Source organism: Phasianus colchicus, chromosome 1 (genome assembly GCF_987193195.1).
Source record: "Phasianus colchicus chromosome 1, bPhaCol1.hap1.1, whole genome shotgun sequence".
NCBI lineage: Eukaryota > Metazoa > Chordata > Aves > Galliformes > Phasianidae > Phasianus > Phasianus colchicus.
The window spans coordinates 152,464,512-152,477,005 of NC_143436.1; positions in this window are offsets into that span (position 1 = coordinate 152,464,512).

The following is a 12,494-nucleotide window of genomic DNA, read 5'->3' on the forward strand; positions in this document are numbered from 1 at the left end:
TCGTAAATTACCATTGCCCTAAATTACCCAGATATTTATATAATGTTTAAAATGCTCTGACCTGTATTATCAGTATGGAGATGACTGATGAAAAGTACAGGAATCTTCTTTGTTATCCTCACTTTTTCCCAGACATAGGAATATTAACATCAGAGAAAATGTAGACTAAAAATTCTGCAAGTACTCTGTTTTATTACCTTCTATTTATTATGATTATGTCTATCAGTGGTAGTTTAATGCGTAAACTTGTAACATATGATATTTGACATAATTGTCTGATACTTTCAGAAAAAGTTGTCATATTATCTCATGTTTGGAGAAATATAAATGAGATTAATCTGTATTACTTCTCCAAGATTAATTATTGCGTCAATTGATATATTATCTGCTGAATGGTTTCACTTATTCAGTAGTTTCTGAATTAGTTTCTGTTTATACTTCTTAAATACATCCTTCAGTTTTGTGAAAGAGGAGCGAAGTCAGTAGAAATTCACCTGAAGAAACAGCATTTTCCTATATGGATCACTTGAAAGCTGACTGTAAGTTCACAATAAACGGAAGAACAGAGAGAAATAACTCATTTCAGAAACAGTGATTTGCAGTAAGTGCTTTAAGTGCTATTGTTTTAGCATTATTAGTGGGATAAAGTGTTTTACTATTTGAATCAAGAAAACATTGGTGGTGCCAGAAGTTTTTCTCCAACTTTCTCCTTTCCCATTATATAGTAATATTGATTCTCCTCAGAAAGTTTCCAACTGAGGCAGCATTAAAAAAAAAAAAAAAAAAAAAAAAATCTTACTTGTTAATGTGTTTTGTTGAAGTCATGACTGTTCAAACAGACTGCTCAAACTTGGGTCTCAACGCGGATATGTCTAAGCATGTGTTATCATGCTTGGTTTATGTTACTGTTTCATTCCTGAATCACTTGAAAGTGAAGAGTTTAACAAACAAAATGTGTTAAGGTATTACTTGGAGAAAAACAAAAAGAATGGGAAGATATCTATGTTTTCCTTTAAATGAGATGTTAGGTTGTAAAGGTTGGCTAGGAAGTCATAGTGAAATCTATGCAAAACTGTGGGAAAGGTAGTGCAGATGGGTTACAAAGAAATTGAGAAGAAATATAGTTCTAGTAGAAAAAAAAACAAAAAATAGGGAATGTGATTTGTTTTCTAGATTGCTTTATGACTTATAGTGTAAGCGGTTTTTACCTCATCTAGTCTGATATGCTTCATTGAGTTGCCTATGTATAAATCAGTAGTTTCCTTCAGAGGTGTCATGGAGTACCTTAGAAGTTTGCATGAGGCTGGTAGATACAACATAAGGCCTTGGGCTGATTCATATATTTCTGGAGTGGCAACTGGATCCTGGGTGAGGTACACTGGAGCATGTAAAATAGGAGTAGCCACTCGTGGGAAGAAATCTCTTGCATCTCTCGCAGCTTGGAAAGTGAATGGTTTTCTGCGCTCCATCGGAAGAGGGGTGGCCAGCAGGGACAGGGAGGTGATTGCCCTTTTCTACTCTGCCCTCATGAGGGCCTATCTGAAGTATTGTATCCAGGTCTGGAGTCCCCAGTACGAGAAAGACAGAGAGCTGTTGGAGAGGGTCCAGAGAAGGGCCATGAAGATGATCAAGAGACTGGAGCACCTCCGCTGTGAAGAGAGGCAAAAGAAGCTGGGTTTGTTCAGCCTGGAGAAAAGAAGGCTGCGGGGTGACCTCATTGAAGCCTTTCAGTACCTAAAGGGAGCCTACAAACAGGAGGGGAGTCAACTCTTTGAAAGGGTAGATAACAGCGGACAAGGGGAAATGGATTTAAGATGCAGGGGGGAAGATTTAGATCGGATATCAGGGGAAGTTCTTTACAGAGAGAGTGGTGAGATGCTGGAGTAGGCTGCCCAGAGACACTGTGGATGCGTCATCCCTGGAGGTGTTCAAGGCCAGGTTGGATGGGGTGCTCGGCAGCCTGGTCTAGTATTAAATGTGGAGGTTGGTGGTCCTGATTGCTACAGGGGAGTAGGAGCTTGATGATCCTTCAAGTCACTTCCAAACCAAGTCATTCTATGATTCTATGATTATCTTGGATTTTATTTTTGTCTTTTAAAATTACTAGCTCTCTGTCTTGGATACTGTTTCCTAAGGGTTGCTTTTGGATGGGATAGACTCCTATTTCTGCTGGTGCCTTCAGAAATTGTTTCATTACATAATAACTGCAATAGAAACATCATGAAGTAATAGAAGGCTCAGGAAACAAATATAAAACAAAAACAGGAACAGAAACAAAACCTGAGAGTTATTACTGTTCCTGTAATAGTAAATAACTGGTTCTTGGGTCAAGTTTGAAATATAAATAAGGAATACAATACTCCAGGGTTATAGTCATTACTAAAGTCATTAAGAAGATTACAGCAAGAGATAAATGCTTGTAATGGATAAGAAAATATAGCAGTAACTTTTTTAAAAAAGAAATTCTGAAAAGAAAGTACTAAACTGCAAGTGGTTTTTCACAAGAGGTTTGTAATGAGAAAAAATATAATTTAATTATGGACACAGTGTAACAACCTATTCACATGAGATATCTTAAAGAGAATACAGATGGTCGGAAAGATTTAAGGGCAGGATCTAGAAGATGTGGCTAGACCCCAGAGTCCATTAGTCATATTGTAAGTGGATGTATCAATTGCCCAGAATAAATGTCACAACAAAATTGGCATTACTGTGTAACAGGTACTCTGCAAATAATATGAACTTTCAGGGAAGAGGGTTGAAACAGACCAGGTAGAAATGATGAGAATGAAGCCATGAAACAGGTGTTTTTGTTTGTTTGTTTGTTTGTTTGTTTTTGTTTTGTTTTGTTTTGTTTTGTTTGTTTGTTTGTTTGTTTGTTTTCCCGCAATTATAGCTTGGGAACTGAATGTTTCAAAACTAGTTACAGTGGTTATAAATATTGTTTTATCATGTGTCTTTGTGTCTTTATTGGTATTATCTACTCAAAATACAAATATTTCACCAATTCTCTGTTAAGGTAGGAAGGATCACGGTAGTTGAAAAATAAATGCAAGTAAAAAGATTTTTTGATTTTACCTCCCATAGCATCCTTGTAGATAAGCATGGGAAGTGTGGGCTAGTGCTGGCAATGGTATCCATAATGCTTGGCTGGGGGACACTTCTAGACAACTGAAAAACTGAGAATTTTCTAATTTGGGGAGGGAGTTCATTTTGACTGTTTCTTAATCTTAGATCCCTATCAGAAATTGAGTTCTTCCTTATAGCACCCTGCATGCTAGTGAATATTAATATTAAAAAGAGTAAAAATAATAATGATATCTTTCAGGTTAAAAGATTTTCCTTTTTTTTTTTTTTTCTTTTTCTTTTTCCAGTAACTTAAGATGCATATATATCCTACTAGAAAAAGAAAAATAACAGCATTTAAATGTATTTTCCTTCTTTTTTTTTTCTTTTCTTTTCTTTTCTTTTTTTTTTTTTTTTTTTTTTTTTGCTTTTGACATTTTCATGCTGTAATTAATATATACACACTTCATTGTGTCAGTAACAAAGTAAGAACATGATTCACAGAGAAAAGATTGCAAAAATAAGAAAGAACAAGAAAAAAATCACTAAACAGGTGATAGATCTGTAGATTTTCTGAAATTACTCAGGAAGAACAGCAGATTGAAAGGAGCTGCTGGCATTGACTGAAGATGCTCTGGCGAACAGGAGACACGTTTTTGGAAGGTCTGTCTATGAGTATGCTGTTATTAATCAAAAATAATCTTAACTAATTAAAATTTTAGTATAAGAAAATAGACCTCAGGAACTAAATAAATTATATTTAGGATAATTATTAGACTGTTGGTTTGAGTCTCATAACAAGGCAATATTAAAATTAAATTGTGAAGAAAGTGGTTTTTACTGCATATTCATAAATAAGTGGCTTGTCCAAATATATTATATCAATTACAGGCATATATATTAAATAAGACCAAATTTTGAATGTATATTTCAAATCTCAATAATAAATACAGGGATGTCCATTATGTTATACAAATGAAAATTTAGAATGAAATAAATAGGAAAAAAAAAAAAAAAAAAAAGCTTGCTGATAAGATTTCAAAATAGGATTCATACCTTCAAGGATAAGTTTTGGATACTAGTGTTACATCATCAACAGTGGTCAGGTGATGCTGCAATTTGACAGATGCTATTTGAAAGCATTACATTTCTGATTATAAAACAACAAGCATTTGTAAATGTAAAAGTAAAAGCATTTAGCAGAGACTGCAAAATTTAAGATAATTACTCTCAAAGTGCCAATAATATTGATGTTAATGGAGTTTCGATCATGCCCAGCATGATGCAGAAGGAAATGGAAATTATCAACATGTATGTTTAATCAAAGCATACATTTTCTTGACTAAATGACATCTACAAATATGTACCTAAAGTTATCACTCAATTAGCAGATTTTCTTTGAAATGTTGGAGTTTACAAAGAAATTTTAAATCAACTTTTCCTGCAGAGAGAATAATACCAATTGCAAATCTCTGCTCTGCCTTGATTGACATGGAATCAGTTTCAATTTTCCATGGAGGTCCAAATTGTCAAACAGTAGTGGAGGAAAGAAAACTTGGAAAATATAATTGTCATGTAAATTCTTTTGTGTTGGACTGAGTATCTCATTTCTGTTTGGTTTTAATGAGATACTCCAGCCTGCTAAATTAATGGACAACTACTTAAGTGAACACAAGCACTGGAGATACAGTCTATAATAGATAATCCATAATGGATTATCTCTGCTCTTTTTTGGAGTTCTTCACTGGTGCTGTCCAAGACAAAATTACAATTACTGCAGAGCAAACTAGCCTTCAGCAATCTGGACACAAGCCAGTTTGTACTTGGACTTTGAGCCTATGATTTTCACAGTCTCAGAGAATTTGAGAGTTTGAAAGGACTTCTAGAGATTGTCTAGTCCACCTCCTCTGCTAAGGTAGGTTTCCTCAAGTGGGTTACACGAGAGAGCATCCTAACAGGTTTTGAATATCACCAGAGGAGACTCCACAACCTCTCTGGACAGCCTATTACAGTGTTCTGTCACCTAAAAAGTAAGGAATTTCTTTCTCATGTTCAAGTGGAACTTCCTGTATTGCAGTTTTGCCTGTTGCCTCTTTTCCTTTTGCTGCACAGCACCAAAAAGATCCTGCTCCCATTCTCTTGACTGTCCTGTAATTTTTTTAAATGAATTGATAAGATGATCCCTCTCTTGTCCAGTTCCTAGTCTCTTGTCCAGATCCTAGTCTCTTGTCCAGGCTGAACAGTCACAAATCTCTCAGCCTTTCCATATAAGGGAGACAGTCCAGGCCCCTAATAATCTCTGTAGCCCTCTGCTGGAGTCTCTCCAGTAGCTCCGTCTCTTCTCTTGATCTGGGAACCCAGAGTACTGGACACAGTACTTCAGATGTGGCTTCACCAGGGCAGAGCAGGGGGTGGAGGAGGACATCCCATGACCTGCTGGCTATGGTCTTTTTATTGCACTCCAGGAAAACATTGGCCTTTTTGATCACAAGGGCACACTGCTGGCTCTTGGTCAACCTGTTTTTCACCATGACACCTAGATCATTCTCTTCATAGCTCCTTTCCAGCAGATCTGCTCTTAACCTGTGCTGACATGTGCATTTATTCATCCCCAGGTGTAGATTGCTAAACTTGTCCTTGTAGGACCTCATAAGCTTCTTCTCCACCATACTCTCCTGTATGGAGCCAGTCCAGATCTTGGTGAAAGAAAACATATTTTTCTGGTATGTCAGCCACTCCTCCCAGCTTTGTAACAGCAGACTTGCATGATAAATCCCTTCATCGAGGCTCTTGACAAAGATGTTGAAAAAGATTGGACCCAATACGAACCTCTTGAGATCTCCAAGAAGACTCTGCATCACTAGTCACAACCTTCTGAGCTCTCCTGCTCAGCCAGTTCCCAATCTACATCACTGTCCAGTTCTCTACCTCTCACTTCCGAACCTTACCTAAGAGGTTGTTTGACAGTGTCAAAAGTGTAGATGAAGTCAGAGTACACAACATTCACTCCTTTTCCCTCATCTACCCAGCTATTCATGACAGCCTGGAAGGCTACCAGATTGGTCAAGCACAATTTCCCCTTGGTGAATCCATGCTAACTACTCTTCATATCCTTTTCTTCCACTTTCTTGGAGATGACATCCAAGATAAGTTGTTACATCAACTTCCCAGTGACAGAGGTAAGACAGACTGAACTGTAGTTTCTGGGGTCCTCCTTCTTGCCCTTTTTGAAGACTGAAGTGACTTTGTCCTCCAGTCTTCAGGAAACTCTCCTATTCTCCATGAACTTTCATAGATGAAAGAGGATTGTTCAACAAACACTTCTGCTGCTTCCTCAGCACTCATGACTGCATCCCTTCAGGGCCAATGAATTTGTGTGCACTGAGTTTGCCCAGACAATCTCATCACAACCTCTAAGATGAAGGCTTGTTTTTTATGGGTTTTGTTTGTTTCCTTCATTTTTACTTCAGGCTTGCTGGGATTTGATTATGTATTTCCTTCTTATACGTACTGTAGGATATCTTGAACTGCCTCTGATGCCCCTGATTTTGGCTTTTCCTGACATTCACTGACTGTTAAGAGGATAATAATATATTGACAAAATATTTGTTTAATCAAAATCTTAAAAAAAAAAAAAAAAACAACCAACCAACCAAACAAAAACAGGAATTAATTTAGTTTGTCATGTGGCCTATCATTTTATATTAAAATTGCTAGAATAGTTTAGCAGTATTATTGTAAGTTGATGTAACTATGCCCAACGTTATAATGTACAGTTGTTTTGAACTTGGGACTAGATTTTAGATCTTAAATCATTTGAATTGTTTAGATACTTTATAGTCTTTAAGGAATCCAAGGATACCTTAGGTATCTGTACAGGCTTAAAATATTTTCTTTTCTGAAGTGACAACTGGATTCCAGGCAAGATGCTTTATAACACATCAAATGCTGTAGATGATTATACTAAGGTATCTTAAGTGTTCCCTGGCCGAACTGTAACAGCTGTACTGTGAGCACAAGAATTTAAACATCTCAGTCTGTAACCAAACTGCAGCTCCTAAAGTTGAGTAAGCTAATTCACAGCTCAGCTATTTAATTTTTATATTGCTAAAGTTAAGCATGATGAATCACACACTAATGAATAACATACTCAGGATGGAACTTTTAATTAAAAATAAGAATATATGCATAAAATAAGGTAGCCAAGGACTGTTCTTCAAATTTATTTATTTGTTTGTTTGTTTGTTTGTTTGTTTGTTTTCGCCTTGCCAAATCACAATTTATTATGAGCAAAATGAAATATTGCAGGTACATGCTATTGGTGATCTTTGGTGATCTTTATTGCAGCCTGAAGATACAGACACATATATATTTGCTTGTAAAAGAAAATGACAACAACAACAATAGAATGAGGCTTTTTTAAAAGACTTTTGTTTTATTGTTATTTCTGTAAGAATATCTTCTTTTTGTCTTCAGGAGAATAATTAACAAATAATTTATGTAATAAATTATAATAATAATGTAATAATTTATGTAATATTGCCCTAGATTAATTAGGGAAAATCTTGCTTATTTTACCGAATTAAGTACAAATAAACAAAACATATGAATCAGTGAAAGAAATTGAAAGTTGAAATAGCTATGCCCCAGCTCCTTCCTTCTTAGAAAACTTGGCAGAACAGTTAGTAGTAACTAAAAATTATCAACCATGGACTTCTTCAGTCTCTAAATTTTTATAATGAGTCTATTTTATGTAGAATCTGTAATGTACAGACATCAATATAACCACAACTGACACAATCTAATGAGTCAGATTGACCATATATATATATATTTGTTTTTTGGTTTTTTTTTTCTGTGATACACAAATTTTGACAAAAGATCTAAGTTTTCAGAAATCAGTTTCCAGAAATCAGTTGTGATGAGGTTTTCTTAGACTGTAGATTATATCTGTGACATCAGACTGGTAGATGTGTCTATTAAAGTTTTTTGTTTGTTTGTTTGTTTGTCATTAATTTCTGAAGCTGAGATTTAGGAGAGTCATTCTGCCACTTTGTCACATTTCCCTCTTACCAAGCTAGGCACCTTTGGCTTTCTGCATAATCAGTGGAGATCTTCATGTGAACTTCAAAGTTTCAATGCAGCATTTTGGAATGCTAAGAACAGTTCAACTGCAGACTAAGACACCAAATTTATGTGACTAAATATTGACATATGGATGTGAATTTGTTCTTCAAACTCTCATCAAAGTCAGTGAAGGGCTAATGATTATACTCAATGGAGAATAGGAAAAGGTGCAACTTAATTTAAATAGACATATAACACGAAATTCATTTTTAAAATGTAATTTTGGTTTCCAGACATATTGCATCTGACTCTATTTGACACTCTAGAAAATCTTTAGTAAGTTCTGAGCCCCATTTGTGTCCTGGATGTGTCCTCCATTTGTGTCCTTCCAGGCATCTCCAGTGGTCATTTACATGTTAGCAAAGCTCATGTTCTTCATTGAATATATCTGGCACTTAGATACTTTATTCATCTTGGGACAACTATTTTTGGAAATCTTAATCTTAAAATAAACCCTGTCCATATTTAGAAAGAAATAAACATGTTTTAAAAGTTTTAGTTCTCACCATTGACTCTAGTAAGAATTTAGGGCACCTTGTCTAAATATATCTGTAAATATAGACAGCTGCATTTCCTCAAATTAATTCCACACTTTTAGTTTTTCATACTCCTTTGCTGTAAAATGGCATCGTTTCATTGATCTTGCAGAACAGAGGACTTAATGTCTTGTCTCTGCCTCCTATCCTTCCCCAACTGTCAGCACATCGAGAAAACACTAGCCCCACACTGAGCTCCCAGGACCCAGAGGCACCCTGCATGACATCTGTGAGTCTGATTCCGTAAACACAGGTTCCTACTGAACACAGACATATTTGGTCCCGATATTCTGACTTGTTTTTTTTTGGAGTTATGTTGCTAAAATATGGAAGTTTTAGCTCTTAATCTCTTGTGGACATTAAGAATGTAAATGATAGTATGAAAATATGTGTAATAGTTTCCTATCTCAGGAATAACTCCTATTTGCAGAAAAACCATGTCAATTACAAAGAAATGTTTTCTTCCTTTAATGCATTAATATTGCATTTATTTTACAAAGTTACATACTACCACATATAATTCCAAGGCAAAATATTTGCTTTTCTTCTGAAAATAATTTTGAATCTATGAGAAGGTTTACCGGAGATCTTGACAGATTAGAACACAAATTGTTGAGGAGTCAAAACTAATTAAGTAATTCCTTTGCATGGTTCAGAACCAAAGTATAAAATTCATTTTCAACTTAAAGTCAATAGAATTATTTTTGGATTTATAGTAATTAAATATATGGCCAGTTATCCTCACTCTGATTTAAAAGATTACAGAAAACAACATCAAAGTGAGAAAGAATATACCTAAATTACTTAGTTTCAGAACCAGTAATGATTTTAAATCTAATAAACATTATCATCTGGCTTCTGTCTCCCTTGAAAAAGGCTGTGCTACATAAAATCCATGCATAATTCATAGAAAATTATTTAGGAAAAACAAAACAAAATAAAACAAACAAACAAAAAGAAACTTCCCCAAAGTCAGTAGTGAAAGAGAATTCTCATTTGGAGAGAAGTCTGAGGAGGGTGAAATAGAATGAGAAATTTCATGCTTTATTTTTCACTACATTAGGCAGCCAGTGTGTGACAAACAAAAACAGATCAAGTTTTCATTCCTAACTGACTCTGATTCCTTATAAATTATGCATATGAACACAATTCAGTAAGCAAGTTTTAATCATTTCTGTAATAATATAATTTTTCAGATTAGATATTGTACATGACTATCATGTTCAACACCACAATCTCTTGCTCATCGGGTTCACTGTGTTACTAAATTTCACTGAATTGCCCTACAGATTGGTGAGAAACATCCATTAACTTTTTTCTTTTTTTCTTTTTTTTTTTTATTTTCTTTTTTCTTTTCTCACTATCTAACAAGTTTGAATTCTGTCATATAATTAATATACCAAAATATCGCTAAACGATCAAATAAGTCTTGGAAAAACTGCTTAAATTGACTGTAGTATTTTAGTAATTTTCCAGTATTTTAAAATCATCACATGGAAAATCGATTACAATATGTAGATAAGTCTTCAAAATATGAAGGAATAATTTTGCCTTTTCAGTTCAACAGAAATTATGATAATAATGCATTTATTAATGCATTAGTCATGGTGTAAAACCTGTAGCTGCCTAAAAAAAATAGAAGTACTAGTTTTGTGCTCCAAGGTTGTGCTGTTTCTAAACTTTCAGACTACATGGATAGCCAAGAATGAAATAAAAGCGATCTTGTGTCTTAATAAGAAAAAGGTAAATATGTAGTGTTATAGTTGTATTACAAATAAATAAATAAGTAAATAAATAAAACCACACACACACACAACCTTCATAAATTGCCAGATATGTGGAAGATTTTTCTCCTTTTGTAACCACTTTCTTTCTACTCATCACTACATAAGTCTTGTTAACTTACCTTTTATATCACCCACACTCCCATATATAAATTATCATAATTTATGATAATTTATGATGATTTTACTTTATGATGATTTTACTTCAAAATATATTTATGCAAACTGATGTTCAAATCTAAGATTACGAAACTCTCTAATAGTCAAATTGATGTTTGATTATTTATGGTCTTTTATATTAATGTTAAAATCAAAAACTGGTTTGGTCATGTTAAATTTCGTGTATTCAGTGCAAACGTAGTAATTGTGTAATATATATATCTAGTATCATTTAAGATACTGTAAGATATCTGAAAAAACTGTATGGAGAGGTAAATGTGATACAGGACATTTAAGAACCTTCTAGGGAGACAGCTGTAGACCAGATACCATGTTCTAAGACTTGTAAAATGTTGCTGACATCTCTATTAAGGCAAATGAATGAGAAAGACAAAGTTGATCAATGACACTAATTTCAGTTTACTCAAGATTCCTACACAGAACTTATCTTAATCAGTTAGAAAGATACACTGCTTCTTATTTTTGTCTTCTTTTTAGTGAATTATGTTTTTGCTTTTGGCTAAACTGCATACACGACTTTTAATTCCTACTCAAGTAGCCTAAATTACATAAGAATTTCAATTATCTTCTTTTGAGTCTTTCAATCTGTAGAACACAGGCTTTACCTTGAAAGCTTCTAAAAAGTAACAGTAACACTTTCCCTATTAGTTCACCAAGGCACGTCTCTTACACATACAGACACACACATACAGTAAGAAAGAAAATAAGAGTGAATAGAATCACAGAATCACAGAATCACCAAGGTTGGAAAAGACCTTCAAGATCGCCCAGTTCAACCATCCACCTATCATCAATAGTACTCACTAAACCATGTCCCTCAACACAAAATACAAACGTTCCTTGAACACCTCTAGAGTCGGTGACTCCACCACCTCACTGGGCAGCCCCATTCCAGTGCCTGACCACTCTTTCAGAAATGTAGTATTTCCTAATTTCCAGCCTAAATCTCCCCTGGTGCAACTTGAAGCCATTCCCTCTAGTCCTATCACCAGTTATACAAGAGAAGAGGCCGACCCCCAGCTCACTACAACCTTGTTTCAGGTAGTTATAGAGAGCAATAAGGTCTCCCCTGAGCCTCCTCCAGGCTGAAAAATCCCAGCTCCTTCAGCCACTCCTCATAAGGCCTGTGCTCCAGACTCCTCACCAGCTTTGTTGCTCTTCTTTGAACCCTCTCCAGGGCCTCAATGTCTTTCTTGCAGTGAGGGGCCCAAAACTGGACTCAAGGTGCGGCCTCACCAGAGCTGAGTACAGGGGGACAATCACTTCCCTGTTCCTGCTGGCAGCACCATTCCTGATGCAAGCCAAGATGCCATTGGCTTTCTTGGCCACCTGGGCATACTGCTGGCTCATGTTCAGCCAAGCATTGATCAATACCCCCAGGTCTATTTCCTCTATGAATAACATTATTATTTAAAATAATAACAATGAATATCATCATTTAAAACAAAATACTTATGTTTCTCTAACCAAAATAAAAGAATGAGATCTCAAAAATATATATTTTTTTTCTTTGAAGAAATATACAAGCCAGCTAGAGAAAAAAAAAATCTTAGAAGTGTATGTAGTTTTAAAATTCATCATGAGGTATTAAAGTAAGTGAAAGACTCTAGCAATTTTATAAAACCTTGGGCTGAGTTCTAATGTCTAATAAATTATGGCAGCTATCAAATGCATCTAAACTAAAAATAGAAACATTTAGAACAATTTCTGTGGTCAGTATAAAGTGTGAAAGGTATTAACAATGACTGTTAGTACAGTGTGTGAGATCTTAAGTAAGCATAAGTGTCTAACACTATGTTAA